This window comes from Puma concolor, chromosome B2, assembly GCF_028749965.1.
Source record: "Puma concolor isolate L17-30 chromosome B2, mPumCon1.1.hap2, whole genome shotgun sequence".
NCBI classification, from domain to species: domain Eukaryota; kingdom Metazoa; phylum Chordata; class Mammalia; order Carnivora; family Felidae; genus Puma; species Puma concolor.
In genome coordinates, this window is record NC_141671.1 from 1,721,579 (window position 1) to 1,743,793 (window position 22,215).

Genomic DNA, 22,215 nt, shown 5'->3' on the forward strand with positions numbered 1-22,215 from the left:
TTGGAGAGCGGTGGTTATTCCTGCAGGTCAGCTCACGATCCCACACTTTGGAGTGACAAAGGGATGCAAGTTCCCTGTGGGTCGGCTGACACCAAGGAGTGGAAGTCTGAGCCCTCAGCTAGTGTCCCGCTCAGGACAGTGGTCCTGCAGCGGGAGAGCCCTCCAGCAAAGGCTGATGACATTTACAGCTGCTGGGGGTTGAAAGAGGTGAAGGAAGTTAAGCTGAAGGTCGATTCTCTTTCTGTACATATATTTGTGGGCAAGGCCCCCGCAAATGCCCTGAAAAATATCTCCCATGATCCCATGAGAAAGCTAGAATTCCAGGGTCTAATCAGAGAGCAGGTTACCAGTTGACTGTGTGTGTGTGTGTGTGTGTGTGTGTGTGTACATACTTTGACATCTTTCCACGAACCTGGCCTCCTAGCAAGGTTTATTGCCATGAGTAGGGCTGAGTTTGGGGGAAGCAGCAGGTCAGAAGAGGGATATGCAGTTGGAGGCTTTGCAGACTTTATGCCCCGATTCAGAGGACCTCCTCCCCATCAGCCCTGGTGGTGACAAGCCCGAAAAAGAAGGAAGTGAGGAAGAAACCCAGGGCAGGGCTTTGTGTAGGGGGGAGGAGGAGGGAGGGAGAAACTGACTGGTGTTAGTGATGCAGTGCGGCCCTGGGCCTCCCTCCCGGGCTGGCCGGCTCCCAGGATTTTTCAGACACTGAGAAGGATTGAGTCGGGTTGGGAGGCGCAGGGCTCTGTGGTGTTGCTGTGTCCCTCCTGCAGGGGGTCCGCTAGGACCCTGCAGACTGGATGAGGAAACCAGCCCAGTTTGCACCCTTCCTGGGCACTCCTAAGTAATAACTTCCAGAATGTCTTTTCTGGTTTCACACCAAGATAGAAAGATTATTGTGAAAGCTCCAAACATAGAATTAGGCATTATTATGATGAAATAAAACATGCATTTACTGGCTCAAAGAACATACTATGTGTTTTATATTCTGCTATACTTGTGTTACACTGAATACAACCAATTATTACTATTATTTATTATTGATACAATTATGGTTTTAATTAATTAAGCCTTGGGTTCATTAAAAAACGTAAAAAGGAAAGAGCATGAGGCCGTTATGGACTGTATGACTTTTAGGAGTGTGATTATGATGTGCTTTATCTTAGTAAACACAAGTTAATTTCTGACTGAAATCTCTTTTGCATCTTTAGGAGGGAAATTTTTTCCAAATTACCATTTCCCATCTGAAAGATCTGTCATAGTTAACTCGAGGAACCAAGAGTGAACTCTGGGCAGAGCACAAGGGCGTGTGGGGTGCTATCGGTCAGGAAGGAGGCCAGAGGTGAGGAGGCCACAGAACAGAAGCCGGTTCTCAAGGATAAACCCAGGTAAGGAGCATAGCCTTCATCCGGGAGACACTGGTAAGCACTTAAGGGATCATAAATAGACCCGAATTACAGTTCAGCAAGATTTCTGTGCCTACAATGTGGGAAGTAAAGTGCAGACTAAGAGGCATGGAGGCCATGAGGCCTGTGTGATCGATCCTGGAGATAGTGGTGTGGATGGGGACATGTCACTAAGGAGGAAAGCAAGGGGACATATTGAAAGGCTTGGTGTTACAAAGGTGCCAGTTTACAGTCCTACTGAATATGCCAGTGCAGGTGTTATGCAATATAACCAGTATCTGTATACACAAGAGCTAAGCATCAGACTGGCTAAGAACATTAAAACTCATTATAAAGCTATAGTGTGTGAGACATGGTAGTATGAAGACAGAGACAGACAAATAAGCCACTGCAGTGTAACAGGGATCCCAGAAGCAATCCCACCAACATATGGAAACCTGATATGACAGGACTGTTCCTGCTCAGTGGAGAAAAGAAAAAAATGACTATCCATTTGGGAGCATATGGAATTGGACCCCTGCATTCTAAATGCATTAGAGACTTAAATGTGAAACACAAAGCTGTAAAACTTTTTAAATAAGTTATTATTCAGTACATTTGAAGATGTCCACGCCCTGAAGTCTTACCACGTCCACCGTTGGTTATGTGTCGAGCCCTGGAGGAGCCGTGCATCTGAATGGTTATGACATCAGAGTGTATAAGAGCCCAAGTGGGAAACAACCCAAATGTCCATTCACAGAATACAATGTACTATGTTACTCAACAACTAGATTACAGTAGTAAAATCACATCATCACTGAGAGAATTTGGGAGATGTGATGAAATATATATATACATATATATATATATGTCAAAATCCATCAAAATTATGTAATTAAAATGGTGCATTTTATTGTATGTATGGTATACCTCAATAAAGTTTACTTGAAAAGGCAAGTGACCTGGGGGCGCCTGGGTGGCTTACTCAGTTGAGTGTCTGACTCTTTTTTTTTTTTTAATTTTTTTTTTTAACGTTTATTTATTTTTGAGACAGAAAGAGACAGAGCATGAAGGGGGGAGGGGCAGAGAGAGAAGGAGACACAGAATCGGAAGCAGGCTCCAGGCTCTGAGCCATCAGCCCAGAGCCTGACGCGGGGCTCGAACTCACGGACCGCAAGATCGTGACCTGAGCTGAAGTCGGATGCTTAACCGACTGTGCCACCCAGGCGCCCCTGAGTGTCTGACTCTTGATCTCAGCTCAGGTCTTGATCTCAGGGTCTTGAGTTCAAGCACCACGTTGGGTTCTATACTGAGCATGAAACCTACTCATGTGTGGAATTTAAGAAACAAAACAGATAAGCTTGGGGGAAGGGAAGGAAAAATAAGATACAAACAGGGAGGCAGACTGTTAACAGGGAGGCTCTTAAGTACAGAGAACAAACTGAGGGTTGCTGGGGGGGGTGGGGGGCGGGGCTAGATGGGTGATGGGCATTCAAGAGGGCACTTGTTGGGATGAGCACTGAGTGTTGTATGTAAGTGATGAACCACTGAGTTCTACTTCTGAAGCCAAGACCACAGTGTGTGTTAACTAACTTGGATTTAAATTAAAACAAAACAAAACAAGTGACTTATAATTACACACATCAACATGGGTTAAATTTAGAACATAATATTGAAAGAGAAAACAAAGTTGCAGAAGAATACTGAAGTATTGTTCCATTTATGTCAAAAAAAGCGCTTAATGATGTTTTTTAAAATATGAAAACCTCAACAGCACAAATGAGAGATATGAGGTGGTAAAAATGTAAAGAAAAGAGAACGCTACAAAATATGAAAACGGAGTTTCTGTCGGAGGTGCCCTGTGTCGGGCGGGGGAAGGAGGAGGGCAGGGGCTCAGGGAGGACCACTTTGGTCATGATTTGTTTCTCAACATGGGTGGTGAATAAAACAGTGTTCAACATACTGTTCTTTTTTTTAAATACCTTGTATTGAGTTATAAATATTCTTTGATATCTTTTCAAAGTTTAAGGTACAAAATAGTTGCTAGAATGTAAATCTGACAAAAGTGATGCTGAAGACAGGATGAAAAGATTTTAAAAAGGAAAATTATGAAAGAACTGACATTATGAAGGAAAGACCGAGAATCTCCAACATCTGTTTATAAGAGAATAGAGAAGGGGCAGTGAGGGATCTTTGAAGAAATGAAGCACAAGAATATTCTAGAATTGAGAACGGCCTGAGCCCTCAAAATCAAGCTACAAAACAGCCCAAAGCCAGATAAATAAAACTAAATTTATACATAGATCCATCATAATGGGAAAAATATATTAAAAGCAACAAGGGACTTAAAAATAACAAATAAATAAAATTGACTTACAGTAGGTTTTTCGACAGCCATGACAGAAGCCAGAAAATGTTGAAAAACGTTTTCAAAGAGCTGAAAAAAAATAACTGTCAAGCTAAGATAGATGCAAGCCACTGGTCACTGTGGTGTTCAAGAATGAGAGAGGGTTGCCAAAAAAAAAAAAAAAAAGAATGAGAGAGGAGTACAAACATCTTCACAAATGTCAGGAGAGACACGATACCAACAAACTTTCAGTTAAAAAAAAAAAAAGCTGTTAAAGACATAAGTAAGAAAGAATAAAATTTAACCATGAAGGAAAATCTAAGCTCAACAAGGAATGATAAGCAAAGAAAAGAATAAACATCTGGGAAATGTAGATAAACATTTACCGTAAGATAATATTAGCAAGAATGTGAACTTATTGGGGTTAAAACGCCAAGAAGGAACTTGAAATGCTAAATAACAGGTAAGTTGGGCAGAGCAGAGTGCTGAGAATTGGTTTTTAACATATATAAGGAACAGACCCAGTTTGCTTTCACTTCTGTCCAACAAATACAATTTCCTACAGACAAGATATTTCAATGAAAGTCCTAATGGCAATTACTATTAAAATCTTTGAATTTGATAGGAGAGCTCCTTGTTCATCTGAGCAAATAAACTAGCAAGAAATTCAAATTTATGATGGAGATATGCATGTATCTAACCTAGTCTGACTGTAACCCATCTATAAGTGTTTTCTGTACTTGTGTAGTAACTGGCACGTTAATATACCCAACCTCTCTTCACCACAGGGAATGGCGACTTTATCTTATCAATAGCACTGAGTCAACCCTCACCCTTTCTTTCTGAGATTTCTGTGTCGTTACAAATAACTCCTACTGATCTCTCTGACTTTGCCCTCACTCCTGTTCAGTCCATTCTCAACAGCCAGAGAGATATTCTCAAAGTGTAGATTAAATTATATCACTCTGCTCAACACCCTCCCGTGTTTCCCATCTCATTCCAAATAAAACACAAAGCTTACAGCAGCTTGGACTGCCTTATACAATCCACCCCTGTCTGCCCTGGTTTCCTATTCTCTCCTTATAAATTTTTCTGTTTCCCACTAGAATGTGGTAGCCATGAGTGGATTTTTTTTAACGTTTATTTAGAGAGGGAGAGAGAGCAGGGAAGTGACAGAGAGAGAAGGAGACACAGAATCTGAAGCAGGCTATCAGCCTAGCTCAGTCGAGCTATCAGCACAGAGCCCGACATGGGGCTCGAACTCAAGAGGTCATGACCTGAGCCAGAGTCAGACACTCCACCCAATGAGCCACCCAGTCACCCCGAGAGAATGGGGTTTTTAATCTATTTTGTTTATTGCTATATCCCCATGACCTAGAAAAATACCTAGCACATGGTATTGTTCAATACATATTTGGTGAATAAATTAACACATAGATGTCAATGTAGGGACTCAGGATTGTATTAATACTTTGCATTGTAACAAATGCTAATATTCTACTTATGATTTGCCTTATATTTTTCATGCACAAATTGCCTTCATAAGTCAAGGGAAGATTGTATCATAAAAATGATGTTTCAAAAGAGGAAGTAACAACTACCTCTGGGATAGGAAGCTAATACTTTGGAACAAATGAAGACCTTTATTTTAGTACTTTTGCCAAAATATAAATCCCAGATACATTATTGTTTAAATGTACTTTTTAAATGTTAGGATAAATTTAGATGGTAATTATGTAAAGAGTGGGAGGGAAAGTCATCAAAGAATGACTCCCAGGAAAGTTACTATAAAGAAGGAAGCATTGGATTTAGCCCATTGAAAATTTATAGTTCTATGTTGAAACAAGTATTAATAAATATAAAAAAAATTAGTAATTGGGAAAACATTTTGAATACATAGTACATAGATACACTTGCTCTATTATATGTTTGATGGTGATCTTTTGAATAAATAAGAAAAGTGTTGAACAGAGCAAAAGAAAAAAGAAATGGGTCAAGGACCCAGCGGCTTAAAGTAAGACATTTGCTCCTCACAGGCCTGTTGTTTGGCGCCGTTCTGCTGGGCTCAGCTGGGGCTGGCGGGGCTTTGGCTGTGCTATGTCTATGTCTCCACGTGTCTTCTCATTCCAGACCAGCAGCCACCATGTGTGCCCTTCTGCTGGTATGATGCAGATGGGCTGGAGAGCTTGGCCATGACTTTGAAAGCCCAGCTCAGAACCACACACCCTCTTCCACCCACATCCACTGGTCAAATCAAGTCCTATTGCTAAACCCAGTGTCAGTGGATTGGGAAAGTATACCTCCTTTTTAGGGAGGACACAGCAAGGGCAAAAAAACAAAAACATTAAAAAAAAAAAAACAGAATATTCAGCTAAAAGTCTTTTAAATCATAAACACATTTTTTTTTTAATGTAGCAAGATAAAGTGGCCTCAGGATTATTTCAGTAACCTAGAAATGTGGTCAGGGAGCCAGGTTTTCTGTGTTCTGTCCTTTCCTGTCTGTTGGTCTTTGTCCTGATGTTTGTTGTCAGAGGTCACAGCTGGCTTTCCCAGCTCACTCGCAGAAAAACAGCTAAGTAGAAAGAACCTTCTCTGGAAACTCTTTCACCAGTAAGAAAAAGTCTTTTCCACAACCTCCAGTGGTTTCCCCTTCAACTAAACAGTGTAATTGGGTCACATAACTACCCTACCCATCTCTTTATTTAAGGGGAAGAGGATTGCCATGGCTGGCTTAGAAAAATCCGGATTCATCCCCTATACCAGGGCACTGCCACACAACGGGAATTCTGTCACCCAGATGACGGAGAATGGCAGAGAGAGGCAACCCTCCACGTCCGCCAATACTGGTCAACATGTCAAACACTTTCTGGATGCTGGCTGGACGGAGAAATTCTTAGGGCTTACAGCCTCTCAAGACAACAATTTAGAAATAAGCATGGAAACATTTAAAAACTTGGCAACATTTTACCAACAACTAGAATTTTTAGAAAATTATGTAACTTATGCCCCAAATCTAATTGTGAGATTGATATGTTAGGAGAGTTTATATTACTCTACACAAAAGGAAATCATCCAGGAGCCAACTTCACAGGAACTGTTTAGTCAAGTAATGCTTCTTTGATACATTTAGATTCTAAGCAGTCTTTTTTTTTTTTTTTTTAACGTTTATTTATTTTTGAGACAGAGAGACAAAGCCTGAACGGGTGAGGGTCAGAGAGAGGGAGACACAGAATCTGAAACAGGCTCCAGGCTCTGAGCTGTCAGCACAGAGCCCGACATGGGGCTTGAACTCGCAGACCGCAAGATCACGACCTGAGCCGAAGTCGGCTGCTTAACTGACTAAGCCACCCAGGCGCCCCTAAGTGGTCTTAATAATAAAAATTTATATGTATTTTCTTCCATGGGAAACTGGTCAAAATACTGTATTAACTGAAAAAAGATTATAAAACAGTTTATGTAGTACAATCCTAAATTGGACATTGTATTTCATGTGTATTAGAAAGTCTGAAGAGTTATTTCCTCAAAACTTTAACAGCAGGTATCAAGACAGGGAATAGATTTTGCAAAATCATTCAGTCATGAATGCCTCTAGGAATATACATTTGTAAGCTTAAAAAAGTACTCTAATTCAACTTTGGTTAAAATGAAATTTATTTTCAAAATTATAATCACAGTAGAATTTAAAAATCTTGAAAGAAGAAGGTGATGGTTTACTCAAGTGCTTTTGAAAATACAAAAAATCATTTTGTTATAAAGAAAGGGGAGAAGATTGGAAAATATTTCCATTCCAATTGCTACAAAAATATAGAGCATTTGCCAGGTGGAATTAAGGTCATATTAAGGTTTTATGTATATATAATTTAATACATATTAAGTACATTAATACATATTTATATAATTTATATGTATAAATATAACCATCTTCTCATCAACAAATTGAATTACTGGCTAATATATTTGCTGAGATGAGCAAGAAGCTCTCCTATTAAATTCAAGGATTTTAATAGTAATTGCCTAAATTTAGGACTTGTTAATAAAATATTTTGTCATAGGAAACTGTATTTATTAAAGATGTGTGTTTAAAAAATTGAGTTTGTTGTTTAAAGTTATAAATTATGTTTTTTCCAACAAATTTCCATGCCAATTCTGGTTAATTAACCCACTATAAACTTACTGATCTTGTTATACTTAATTTCACAGATAAGTAAAGCCAGAAATTCTCTATGGGTTAGGAAAAGTATACTGTCCAAACCTTTTATAGAAATACAGATCTCCCCTCTTTTCAAGGAGAAGGAAGTTTTCTTCATGTTGAAGGATAATGAACTGAAGACAACAGGTGTAGAAATGAAACCTTACATTATTTCACAAGGAACATACCTGTATATAATTATACATAGTAGCGGTTTCTTTAGAAAATTTAAAAATACCTGATTTTTACAAAGATACTTCCACAATATGTTCATACAAATTTTCCCTAATCCCCATGTGGCCTACCTTTGACCTCGGGACAGCTATTGATGTTATTTCAGTGATTTAGGATCAAGACACAGGGAAGGTCTGTGTAGGAGGAACGGACAAAAAAAGATGACCTTTTTTGACTTGATAAGTTTGAGGCATTTGTTGGGGAAATCAGAGTTCCAACAGAAGGCTAAACTACAAATTTGGAGTTGGATGAAAGGTTTTGACCAGCATGAAACTCAGTAAGATTATCTAAAGGAGAATGAGAGGAATGGTAGGAGAAATTCCTAGGACCAAGTTCTTGGAATTGCTGTATGTGAGAGTCAGGTAGGAAAACAGCGCTCAACAAGACGTGGGGAAGGAACCCTAAGAAGTAAGGAGAGAACTGGGGATAAGATTTTAACGGGAGCCAAGGAATGAGAGAGAGGCATGCAAGTGATTGTCAACTCTACAAAATGCTTGGTAACATGAAAGTTGCTAAGAAGAACTCTTGGTAAAACAGGAGTCTGAAGGGAGCCTTTACAGACAGTCACCTCTGCACCATGGCCAGCCTGCTGCTGGGAAGCCTTTGCCTTCCCCTGCCCTGCCCTCGTCCAGCTGTGTGCTTCGGCCAGTGCTGTCACCTGATACAGATGCCCTGACCTGGCCAGGCTGACATGACCCGGCTCCTGGCTGCCTCTTCAAGGATTTTTGGATGTGGTGGAAAGGAAAGGATCAGGACACATCCTGGCTGTTGGTTTAAGCCCAGTCATAAACCTCGAGACCTTCTCTCTCACATAAAGATAGTTATTGTCCAGTAAAAGAGAATAAAGCTTGAAAGACACAAAACTAAACATTTTCAACACAAATAGGGAGGAGATGAGCAAACGAAGAAAACTTTAAAAGAAAAAAGAAAACTCCTGGGTTTTGAAAGTGAGAGATAATACTGGATTTTTGTCGTTGTGGTAGATGATTATTCAGAAGTATTTGCTGCCTCTTCCTGGGGTTAAAGATGATTACTCCCAGGCGCAAGATTACTTCCTGGGGTGCCATGATTACTCCCAGGGGCAAGGTTACTTCCTGGGGTCGGTTGATTACTCCCCCTCCCCCCCATCTTTAATTGCCTTATTCACTTCACCCTGGATAATGGAATGTGAGCAGAATCGACAGGTTACTTTTGAGCAGCAGCAAACAAACAGTCCTTGATTTGGCCTTTTTTACTCCTCTGTCGAGAGAACATCAGTGCGTCAGGTAGAGGTGACCCCACCGCCCTGGGCTGGGTCACGATGGACAGAGGGCATGAGCAAGAACTAGACTGCTGCTCTTGTAGTCCCTAGGATTCCTGGGCTTCTGTGTTCCACAGCACCTGGAAAATGCTGTACTAACAATGTGGTTGGATGAGCGTCAGAAAAGGAGCTTAGGTCTTGACCCTGGTGTTTGCCTGAGTGAACCTGAACAAGTCCCTGACTTCATTGGTGTTGAATGTAAAATAGGGACAATAATGTGCTCAGCACCTTGGGGTTGCCTTTCGAGTTCAAGGGGGAAGTGCATTCATTCATTCATTCTCAAGTCAGCACCCAGTTTGGTTTGGGCTGCAGGAGTAGAACCCAGTGATTCATCTCTTACATACAACACCCCCGCGCTCATCCCAACAAGTGACCTCCTCGATGCCCATCCCCCATTGTCCCCACCCCCATCAACCTTCAGTTTGTTCTCTGTACGTAAGAGTCTCTTACGGTTTGCCTCCAAAAGGGGAAATAAATTTGAAAGCTTTCAGTAAATTGTAAAGTGCTATAGAAACGTGAGACCTATCATTTTCACTTGAAGTCTGGACTCAGATACGCGGTCTGTGGCCTCATTTCAGCTCCTGGTTCAGCCACCGCAAGCCACACAAAGTGCCTGCATATGAATGAAACCAGCACGGAAAGTCCTGTTTCTCAAAACAAAACACAAGGTGGGCCGGGGGGGGGGGGCAAGAGGTAAATTAAAAGGTACTTATCGAAGCAAGTATTTTGTTTGGCTCCGTGGCTTAGCTGGTTAAAGCGCCTGTCTTGTAAACAGGAGATCCTGGGTTCGAATCCCAGCGGGGCCTGGCTCCAGCCTTTTAGCTGGGGAGGGGGCGCGCGGCGCTGGGGGCCACCTCCTGGGGTTGAGTCCACCCTTAAGAACAAGAAAGAGCTACCACGAGTTTTGAGGATTTTCTGGAACAAAGGTTTTTCTGACTCGGGCAGAGATTCGATAAACCGGGAACCGGTGATTGACGATTAAAAGCGGGGCGTCTTCGGGGCTATGCTGGCGCATCCGCTTGGACAAAAGAGCGCCCTGAGCATGCTGCAGAGGTCGTGAGGACGCGGCTCCTCCCCCCCCCCCCCCCCCCCCCCCCCCCGGGGCCGCCGCACACACGCGGTTTGGCTGCGTTGTGCGCATGAGCCGGTTTCTCGGCCGCGTTTGTGGAATGCATACACGAGGCTTGAATGAGTGAGGAATGGAGTCTCAGGGCGTCCTCCCCTATTTCCTACCCGGTCCGAGGAAAGTCTCTCCCCTCTACCGCCCCTCCCTTCCCCCCCTTGTCTCCTGGTGTCCTCCCCCCCCCCCCACCCCTCCCCCAGCCCTCCTACTGTCCTCCTAGTGTCCTTCCCCCACCCACAGCGCCATCCACGCCCCTCGCCTAGCCCTCTGCCCTGGGATGGAGGCCTTTAGTCTCGGCCCGGGTCCCCCAGGGGGCCGGGAGCGGGGGTGAGGGGAGAGCCTGAGAGCGCAAGGTCAGCTGAGGGGGGGTACCCGCACCCCACCTCCCAAAGGTCGCAAGAACAATATTGTAGTAACAACGTATTTCGGGTTTTAATCTCCCAATGTAAGGGTGAATGAAAAGCAGCAAATCAGAATACTTACTCCAGTATGATTTTATTTCCGTGCGTTTAGAAACACAAAACTATTGTGTGTGGGTGCGCATGCATTTAGTCAAGCAGAAAACATGAGCGAAAAGAAGGGCAGCCATTACGGGGCACTGGCTACTTCTGCAGAATGAGACGGGGCCGCGTGCTCATGTCCCGTTTCTTCCACAGACTTCCACTGCAGCGTGAGGGTCTCCGCGGCAGTATAAGCAGGGGTTCCTGGTACAGTGTTTCCCGTAGAAACCCCAAGGCTTTTTCAACATTTACTTACTTACTTACTTACTTAACTTACCAGAAGTTTTTTAACTTACCAGAGTTTTTGGCCTGTAAGGAAGTATCTCCTCTCAAGTACGAGAAGATTGGACACCTGTTGACAAAAGACTCAGTGACTGTCCTTAACTTGCTCCGGTCACTGACAGCTTTGGGACAGAGGAGCACAGTCGTCGACTGGGAAGGTGGGATTGTCCACTCCCAATCGGCAGGTCTCACCCATGGCCAGCTTGAAGGAAGGGCACACTGGGGACAACGTGAATTTCGAATGTATTGCACTCTATCTTGCCACTGCCTGTCACTACTGATGCCAACTGACAAAAATATTTTAAACCTAAAGATAAACTCTTTTTAGAAATAAGTTTGTTGATAGTTATGGTGTGAGCCTGTATACAGACATAAATTCAACTGGTCTGAAAACAGGGTGTGCGTGAATATAGGCACAGTTCTGCTGAACCTGGAATGGACGTGGTCACTGAAAAATATACGTGTCGATGGCACATTCCCTTCTCTCTATGAATTGACGATACTCCACATGCTCTGAGCTCAATGAACTGGGCAGCCGATATAATACTTTTGGGTTAATTAAGAAAATATGGAGCATCAATTTTTCCAGCATCCCCCTGCCCCCGGCATTGATTTCGAGCACCATGTGTGGACTAGAAGAAGAAGGAGTAATACTTGGGTGTTACCAACTGGCTGTCTGGGTAGCATCCAAGCTGCTGTGATGTCAAAGGCACCGTATTGGTCTCTGAAGCTGTGGCCTGATCTTGGAGGAAGCAGTCTGAGGAAAAGATGTCAGATAAACCACAAGTGCCTAAGAACAAAACTTGTGATAGCTTTATCTACGTCATCAATGAGAGTATCCATACTTATATATTAAAAGATAGAGGGATACTTGGGTGGCTCCATCGGTTGAGCGTCTGAACTTCAGCTCAGGTCATGAACTCATAGTTCGTTGGTTTGAGCCCCACCTCAGGCTCTGTGCTGACAGCTCAGAGCCTGGAACCTGCATTCGGACTCTGTGTCTCCCTCTCTCTCTGCCCCGCTCCCACCCATGCTCTGTCTCTCTCTCTCCTTCAAAAATAAATAAACATTAAAGTGATGTGTGATATATCTTAATTTCTATGTATTTTATTATATATGAATAAGATAATTTTAAACAGTAATAGATAGTGACATGTAGGCTTTAAATGTTACCCTTTAGGGGCACCTGGGTGGCGCAGTCGGTTAAGCGTCAGACTTCAGCCAGCTCATGATCTCGCGGTCCGTGAGTTCGAGCCCCGCATCAGGCTCTGGGCTGATGGCTCAGAGCCTGGAGCCTGTTTCCGATTCTGTGTCTCCCTCTCTCTCTGCCCCTCCCCCGTTCATGCTCTGTCTCTCTCTATCCCAAAAATAAATAAACGTTGAAAAAAAAAATAAATGTTACCCTTTAAAATATTATTAATCTTATCAAGCATATTTTAAGACTGAGTTTTTACTACTTTGATTTTAACACCAATTTGAATGTTATGAAGAACAAATGATTTGCATATTGACAAGAGTACGTCAGGAAAAAAATGTGCTGAAGAAGTACTCTTTTTAAAATTAAGACTATCTTTCATGGGGTCCCTGGGTGGCTCAATCCGTTGGTCGCCTGACTTTGGCTCAGGTCATGATCTTGCGGTCCGTGAGTTCGGGCTCCGCGTCAGGCTCTGTGCTGACATGCTCAGAGCCTGGAGCCTGCTTCGGATTCTGTGTCTTTCTCTCTCTCTGCCCCTCCCTTGCTAGTTCTCTGTCTCCCAAAACTGAATAAAAACATTTTTTACAGGGGTACCTGGGTGGCTCAGTTGGCTAAGCGGCGGACTTCGGCTCAGGTCATGATTTCGCCATCCGTGAATTCGAGCCCCGCATCGGGCTCTGTGCTGACAGCTCAGAGCCTGGGGCCTGTTTCGGATTCTGTGTCTCCCTCTCTCTGACCCTCCCCCGTTCATGCTCTGTCTCTCTCTGTCTCAAAAATAAATAAACGTTTAAAAAAAACACATTTTTTACAAAATTAAAATTGAGACTATTTTTTTTACAACCATTTCAAGTTCACAGGAAAATTGAAGGAAGGTACAGAGATTTCCCATAAGATGCAAAGCCTCCCCACCTGGGTGATACATTTGTTATTACTCAAAGTTCATCATTTACATTGCAATTCACTCTTGTACATTCTATGGGTTTGGACGAATATGACATGTGTCCATCATTATGGTGTCCTACAGAATAATTGCACTGTCCTAAAAATTCCTGGTCCTTCCCCTATCCATCCCTCCACTCTACCGTGAAACCATGGTGGCCACTGAACTCTTTCCTGTCTCCACTGAACTCTTTCCTGCCTCCATAGTTTTTGCCTCTTCCAGAGTGTCCTGTCATCAGAATCATACAGTACACAGACTTTTTTTTTTCCTATTTATTTTTGAGAGAGAGACAGAATGCAAGTGGGTTAGGGGCAGAGAGAGAGGGAGACACATAGCATAGGGAAACATAGGGAGAATCTGAAGCAGGCTCCTGGCTCTGAGATATCAGCACAGAGGCCACCGCAGGACTTGAACTCACGAACCGTGAGATCATGACCTGAGCCGAAGTCCGACACTCAACCGACTGAGCCACCCAGGTGCCCCAGTACACAGACTTTTAAGATTGACTTCTTTCACTTAGTAACGACACTTAAGGTTTTTTTATGTCTTTTCATGGCTTGATAGATTATTCCTTTTTATCTCTGAATAACACTCCATTGTCTGGATGAACCACAGTTAGTTTTTCCAATCACCTACTGAAGGACATCTTGATTGCTTCCAAGTTTGGGAAATTATGAGTCAAGTTGCTATCAACACCTGTGTGCAGCTTTTTGTGTGCACATAAGTTTTCAACTCCTTTGGGTAAATGAAATGAGTGTGATCGCTAGATCATGCGGTGAGAGTATGTTTACTCTTGTCAGAATCCAACAAAGTGTCTTCTGAAGTGGCTGTGCCATCTTGCGTTCCCACCAGGGATGAATGAGCGTTCTTGCGGCTCCACATCCACGCCAGCATCTGGTGTTGTCAGTGTCCTGGATTTGGATCCTGCTAATTGGTATATAGTAGTAGCTCGTTGCCGCCTTAATTTGCATTTACACAATGATGTATTATATGGAGCATCTTTTCTATGCTAATTTTCCATCTGAATATCTCCTTAGTGAGGTGTCTTTTCTTTCATTTATTTTTTATTAATTTTTAAAAGGTTTTAATGTTTATGTATTTTGGAGAGATAGAGAGAGACAGCGTGAGCGGGGGAGGGACAGAAAGAGAGGGAGGCACAGAATCTGAAGCAGGCTCCAGGCTCTGAGTTGTCAGCACGGAGCCCCACGTGGGGCTCAAACCCAAAACCAAGACTGACTGAGCCAGCCAGGCCGCCCCTCTTTGATCTATTTTTAAACAGTTTTTCTTTTGTTTTTGAGTTTTAAGGTCCCTTTGTATATTTTGAGTATCAGTTCTTTATCAGATACGTATTTTTAAATTTTTTTCCACTCTATAACTTGTCTTCTCATTCTCTCAACATTGTTTTTTGCAAAGTGAAAGATTTTAATTTTAATAAAATCCAGCTTATCAATTATTTCTTTTGTGGATCATGCATTTGGTGTCATATCTAAAAAGTTACTGCCAGACCTAAGGTCATCCGTTATCTTCTAGGGGGGTTGTAGTTTTGCATTTTACATTTGGGTCTGTGATCCATTTGGGGTCATTTTTGTTAAGGGTGTGAAGTCTGTGTCTAGATCACATTTCATGTGGATGTCCAGCTACTCTAACAGCATCTGTCTTTGCTCCATTGAATTGCATTCGCTCCTCCGCCACAAATCAGTTGACTTTATTTGTGCGTGTCTATTTCTAGACTCCGTTCTGTTCCATTGGTCTGTCTGTCTATCCTGATGACTGCAGCACGCCGTCTGGATGACTGTGGCTTTGCAGAAAGTTTGAGGTCAGCAGCGTCAGCCCTCTCTTTGCTCTTCTCCAACACTGTGTTGGCTATTCTGGGTCTTTTGCCTCTGCATATAAACTTTAGAATCGTTTTATCAACATCCACAGAATAACTTGCTGGGATTTTGACTGAGATTGCACTGAATCTATAGATGAAGTTGGGAAGATCTGACATCTTGACAATATTGACTGTTCCTGTCCATGAACGTGAACTATTTCCCCATTTAACCAACTTTCCTTTGATTTCATTCATTAGAGTGTTGCAATTATCCTTGTATAGGTCTTTACATATTTATATTTCTTTTTTGGGGTGCTAAAAATGTTGTGTTTTTAGTTTCAGATTCCACTTTCATTGCTGGCATATAGGAGAGCAATTTACTTTCGTAAATTAATCTTGTATCTTTGACCTTACTAGCATCACTTATTCATTCCAGAGGGTTTTCCTCTTATTTTTTGTTTGTGAATTCTTCTGGATTTTCTATGCAGATGATCATGTCATCTGAGAACAAAGGCAGCTTTATTTCTCCTTCCCAATCTGTATACCTTTTATTTGCTTTACTTGTCTTATTGCATTAGCAAGGACTTCTAATACAATGCCTTGTACCTGATCTTCATGGCGAAGCTTCCTCTTTCTTACCACAAGTGTGATGTTAACTGTAGGTTTCTTGGATATATTCCTTATAAGGGTGAGAAAGTTCCCCTCTATTCATAGTTTACTGAGAATGGGTGTTGTATTTTGTCAAAGGCTTCCCTCTTTTTCTGCCCTTTGTGGTTTTAATTGAGCATTTTATATGATTCCATTTTCTCTCCTTTCTTAGCGTATTGACTATGCTTCTTTTTGTTTACAAACTTGTTTTTAGTGGTTGCCCCAGAGTTTGCAATATATATTTACAGCTAATGTCCATTTTCAAATAATGCAATACTTGTCATGAGTAACGTGAGTACCTTATAATAACAAAACATTCCTGGTACCCTCCTCATGTCCCTTGTATCATTTCTGCCATTCACTTATCAATAAGCAAACATAAGCATATATATATACATGAGATATATAAAGGAGCATACATAACTGAATACATTGTTGCTATTGTTATTTTGAACCAAACAGTTGTTTGTTAGATTAAGAATAAGAAAAACAAAAGTTTTTATTTTACCCTGACGTGTTCCTTCTTGAATGCTCTCCCTTTTCTAGTGTAGATCTGAGTTTCTGACCTATATTGTTATTCTTCTTCTCTTTAAAAAAAAAAACTCCTTTAACAATTCTTGCAAAACAGGTCTACTGGCCACAAATTTGTTTACTTTTTGTTTATCTGAGAATGTCTTCATTTCCCCTTCACTTTTGAAGAATAAGTTTGTAGATTACAGAATTCTAGTTTGGTGAGGTTATTTTCTCTCAGCATGTTAAGTATTTCTTGTTTGTATAGTTTCTGAGGAGAAATCGGATATAATTCTTATCTTTGTTCCTCTGTCGATAAGATGCATTTTCCTCTGACTTCTTTCAGAATTTTTTCTTATTTTCCCTTCCTTCCTTCCTTCCTTCCTTCCTTCCTTCCTTCCTTCCTTCCTTCCTTCTTTCTGTAGTTTTAAGATGATATATGTAGAGGGATGCCTAGGTGGCTCAGTCGGTTGAGCCTTGACTTCAGCTCAGGTCATGATCTTATGGTCCCTGAGTTTGAGCCCAGTGTGAGGCTCTGTGCTAACACCTCAGAACCTGGAGCCTGCTTCGGATTCTGTGTCCCCTCTTTCTCTTATGCTGTCTCTCTCTCTCTCTCTCTCAAAAATAAACATTACAATTTTGTTTAAAAAAGATAAGATGTGTAGGTATAGTGTTTTTTTTCTGCTGTTGTTGTTTATTTTGGTTTGATTTTAGGTGGTGGGGTTTTTGTCTGCTTGTTTGGGGTTTTTTGGTGTTTTCTTGTTTTTTTGTGGGTTTGGGGGTGTGGTTTTTTTGGTTTGTTTTGGGGGAGGGCATTTTTTATGCTTGGTGCTCTCTGGGTCTGTGATTTGGTGTCTGAAATTAAGTTGGGAGGAATTCTCAGTCATTATTATATCAAAAATGTCTCCCATTACTTTCTCTTTCTCCTTTCCTGTATTTCCATCATGCATATGTTACACCGTTTGTAGTCGTGCCTCAGTGCTTGGAGGTTCTGGTCTGGTTTTTGTTTGTTTAGTCATTGTTCTGTTTGCTCTTTGGTATGAAGGAGAAAAAGACGTTAACATTTCTCTGTCCTCAACCTTGACCACAATTGTCACAAGTTCTTTTTGAAAGACTTTTAGCAATTTCACTAAAATGCTCATCTACTTAACTATGTTACTTATGTTAAGAATTCTGTGCCACCAAGCCAATTACCTCAAACTGAATTCTCTTTGGTCTTTCTGAACGACCAATTTTTATCTGAGAAAGTAATTGCTTTAATGACACGAAGTGCACAAGAATATTGGCAGCGGTAGATTGAAACTGATGTCCTCAAAGAGACTGGAGTGTAACCCGGAACGTGGGGTCCTTTAGCCCTCTACCGTGTCGGAGACGTGCACGCAAGAAGTAGTTTTACTTCTAAAAGATGCAAGAATGTATTTTGTAAGAACGCAGAGTTGACAACCTAATCCTCACATCCCCCACTATAAATACTGGTCAGGGGCTTCAATTCTTTCAAACTGGGGCATTTAATTGAAATATGCATTTGGATTGTCCACTCAATTCCTACCTATGCAAGGTCACTTCCCCATCCTTCCAAATCAACCGCCACCTAAGCAGCTTTCTCAGCTCTTACTGTGGGCCAGCTTCCAGCTCAGACTGCTGCTGTGAGCTCTGTTACCTGTGCTGTGTGCTCTGAGACGCCACCATGGCAGGGACTGGGCCCTCAGAGGAACAATCACTGTAGTGAGAGGATCCATCCTCGAGGGAGTGAGTAGAAATTCCAGTGCCCTCAGCGACACTGGCATTCCCACGGTGTGGAAATCAAGTCCCAGGTTTAACAGTTGCTTTGCTGGGCTGTGGAAGGTTGTCGCTCATCTACCTTTTTGTCTAGTTTGTCCTGTTTCATCCTTGTCCCTTTTCAACTTGTCCATTGCTCCTTTATGTAATTACAGAAGGATGCAAATCACACGTGCTGCTTGCAGCAGTATTTGTAGTGAAGCTCAACATTCCTGTAGTGACTCAGCAAGCCCACTCCCAAGTACATACCTGTCCTGCCGTCATTCAGCTGAAAGCAAGTGGTCTCCCCCACCCCCTGCATTTGGTTTAAATCACAAGACTGATAATGCTATACGTGCACCAGGAAGCTACGAAAATGTTTACTCACATTATGAGGCTTTCTGGGGAGAGCAGACAAGGCTCCCAGGCAGGTCCAAAAATGGCTTGAGAGAGCAGGAGGGGTGGAGCTGGGCAAAGGTTCCCGAGTGGCAGCCGGGGCTAGTGTGGTTTGACCTTCCCACTGGAGCCAAGAGAGGGAGCTTCTGCACTTTCTTATGAGCTGGTTTAGATGTGAGGGAGTGATGGGTCTTGAAAGCGATCAGCAAACTTCAGCAACAGTCAGACTCCTAGCTACAATACCCAAGAGGAATTTGTGCACAGGTCCACCCACAAAACACATTTACAAGAGTGTCCTTAATAGCCCTGTTCATGATATCCCCAAACTGGAAACAACCCAAACGTCCATCATGAACAGAACGGACCAATAAATTGTGACATATTCATGCAATTCAACAAAAAATAACATTGTTAACTGCAACAACAGGAGAAGCCAGGCATAAAAGAGCACATCCTGTATAATTCTACTTACATAAGTGATTAAAATGTGCAATACTGAAAAGTGATGTCAGAAGTTAAGAGAGTGGTGACCCTTATGAAGAGAGTGGTTACGAGGTGCATGAGGAGAGCTTCTGGTGAGGTTCTATTTCTTGACATAGCCCAAGGGACAAAATTGAGTTCTGGGTTTCATTTGATGGAAATAGTGGCAATAAATTGGAACAAAAGATCTGGGTGAAGATTCAGAGATATTTTCTCTTTGTAAACATTCAGTGATCTGTATACATGTATGTTGTTGTGGCTTTTTTGGATTAAGCAATTTATTTAGCTCACAATAATATTAAGAATCAGATAATCCGACTTCAGTGTCTATGCTCTTAATTGGTACACTACTCTGGTAACATGAATATAAAAAACATATTACATGTAATTTACCACTTCTTAAGATTATCTATTTTTTTAATTTATATCCAAGTTTGTTAACATATAGTGCAACAATGATTGCAGGAGTAGATTCCTTAGTGCCCCTCCCCCATTTAGCTCATCCCCCTCCAACAACCCCTCCCAGAACCCTCAGTTTGTTCTCCATATTTAGGAGTCTCTTCTGTTTTGTCCCCCTCCCTGTTTTTATATTATTTTTGTTTCCTTTCCCTCATGTTCATCTGTTTTGTCTCTTAAAGTCCTCATATGAGTGAAGTCATATGATTTTTGTCTTTCTCTGGCTGACTAATTTCGCTTAGCATAATACCCTCCAGTTCCATCCACCTAGTTGCAAATGGCAACATTTTATTCTTTTTTATTGCTGAGTAATACTCCATTGTATATATATACCACATCTTCTTTATCCATTCATCCATCTATGGACCTTTGGACTCTTTCCATACTTTGGCTATGTTGATAGTGCTGCTATAAACATGGGGGTTCATGTGTCCCTTTGAAACAGCACACCTGTATCCCTTGGATAAATCCCTAGTAGTGCAATTGCTGGGTCATAGGGTAGTTCTATTTTTAGCTTTTTGAGGAACCTCCATACTGTTTTCCAGAGTGGCTGCCCCAGTTTGCATTCTCACCAGCAGTGCAAAAGAGATCCTCTCTCTCCGCATCCTCGCCAACATCTGTCGTTGCCTGAGTTGTTAATGTTAGCCATTCTGACAGGTGTAAGGTGGTATCTCCTTGTGGTTTTGATTTATATTTCCCTGATGAGTGATGTTGAGCATTTTTTCCTGTGTCGGTTGGCCATCTGGATGTCTTCCTTGGAGAAGTGTCTATTCATGTCTTTTGCCCATTTCTTCACTGGATTATTTGTTTTTTGGGTGTTGAGTTTGATAAGTTCTTTATAGATTTTGGATACTAACCCTTTCTCTGATATGTCATTTGCAAATATCTTCTCCCATTCTGTCGGTTGCCTTTTAGTTTTGCTGATTGTTTCCTTTGCTGTGCAGAAGCTTTTTATTTTGATGAGGTCCCAATAGTTCATTTTTGCTTTTGTTTCCCTTGCCTCTGGAGACATGTTGAGTAAGAAGTTGCTGCAGCCAGGATCAAAGAGGTTTTTACATGTATGTTTGAGCACTTTCCCACATGCTTTTTATACTTCAATTAAAAAAGAAAGCCACTAATTAAGAAACAATATTTCCATTTTATCTCTCTCTCTCACTCTGAAATAACCAGTATAATAATGCTTGTGATAATCATTCTCTTGCTTTTATATACTACTACACATGTATCCATAAAAAAATAGATTATTTAGTATGTTTAGTTTGTAGTTTCTATACATGAAACCATGCTATAATTGTTTTGGGGTATTTCCTTATTACTGAAATATTATCATGTGACTATCTTGTTTTGTGTGGTATCTAGATTTTTCTTTGTTGCATGCAATTGCTTTTGTAAATTTTTATAGCTATCAGGAAAATGTGTTAAAATTCTTTTGCTAGTTATAATTGTTTATTTTTGTTTGTTTAGTTGATCTTTTACACAAGCACACAATCTGTTAAAAAAAGGGGGGGGGAGAGACTTTGTTTCTTCCTTTCTAGTCATTACACCTTTTTAATTTACATGCTTTTTCTGTTTGTACTAAGGTGCACATAACTTTTTTCTTTTAATTTCTGGATGTGCTGAATCATAAAAACTTCTTTTAATGCTAGATTGACTTTCAATTTTTGGTATAAGCCCACGCTTGTCACAATTTTTAAGCACTGTTGGATCTAGTTTGCTTTTTTTTTTTTTTTTTTTTTCTTTAAGGGATATTTGCCTTTACTTCCATGAATGAGATTCGCCGATGATTTTCCTTTCTCACCTGTCTCGGCCTGGCTTTGACATCAGGATGAGGTTGGTCGTATAAAATGAGATGGAAAGCTTCCCTCTGTGACTATGTAAGTGTTTGTGTCCAGTTGAAATTATTCTCCCTAAAATATTTTGTAGAACCTGCAGATGAAAATATCTGGGTTTGGGGTTTTCTCTGTGGGGAAAAATGGACTATTTATTCAGTTTGTTGAATGATTTGGGGCTACTCCGCTGTGTGGCTCCGAACAGGAGGGACGTTTCTCGGTCGTGCACGGTGTCTGGGACCTTCTGGGGCCTCGTACAAAGGTCGGGGGAGGCTCTGGCGTCTCCATCCTGCACGGCTTCCAGGAGAGCAGGCCGAGGAGGCCCTGGATCCCGCCCTACCTGAGGCTGCCCCAGCGGGGTTGGGGCTAAGCTGAGCCGTCGCAGGAGGGGCTCTCTGTCCCACTCCTGGTGATTTTCCTTTACTCCCGGGGCGTCTCCGTTCTGACCTCTCAAGGTGACCTGGGAGCCTGTGGCCCTGATCACAGAGGGACTTTCAGTCCTTTTCTCCCGTCTTTACAGTTGGAAGCAGCTGGCTGAGCTGCACGAGGGAGGTGCGGGGTCCGGGTGAAGGCAGAGGCGAGGAGGGAGTCACAGCTTGTCAGCAGGTGGATTATGCAGCGTTTGTGGATGTCAACCGCGCTGCCTCCGAACCGGGGTTAACCGAGAGGGCGCCATCACTTTAGAGAGCAACGCACGGACAAGCCAGAGTCTAGATTCGCAACACTTGTTGTAGCTTTTGCAACAAAAAGGCCGTGGGACCACGTGGCCTAATGGATAAGGCGTCTGACTTCGGATCAGAAGATTGAGGGTTCGAATCCCTTCGTGGTTG

General features: G+C 42.0%; 2 non-coding genes across 2 annotated transcripts; both read left to right on the plus strand.

Moving 5' to 3' along the window:
- The first annotated feature begins 10,187 nt into the window (after positions 1-10,187).
- Positions 10,188-10,261, plus strand: TRNAT-UGU (transfer RNA threonine (anticodon UGU)). Its single transcript has one exon. It is a non-coding gene; the product is annotated as a tRNA-Thr (tRNA).
- Positions 10,262-22,142: 11,881 nt separating this feature from the next.
- On the plus strand, positions 22,143-22,215 carry TRNAR-UCG (transfer RNA arginine (anticodon UCG)). Its single transcript has one exon. It is a non-coding gene; the product is annotated as a tRNA-Arg (tRNA).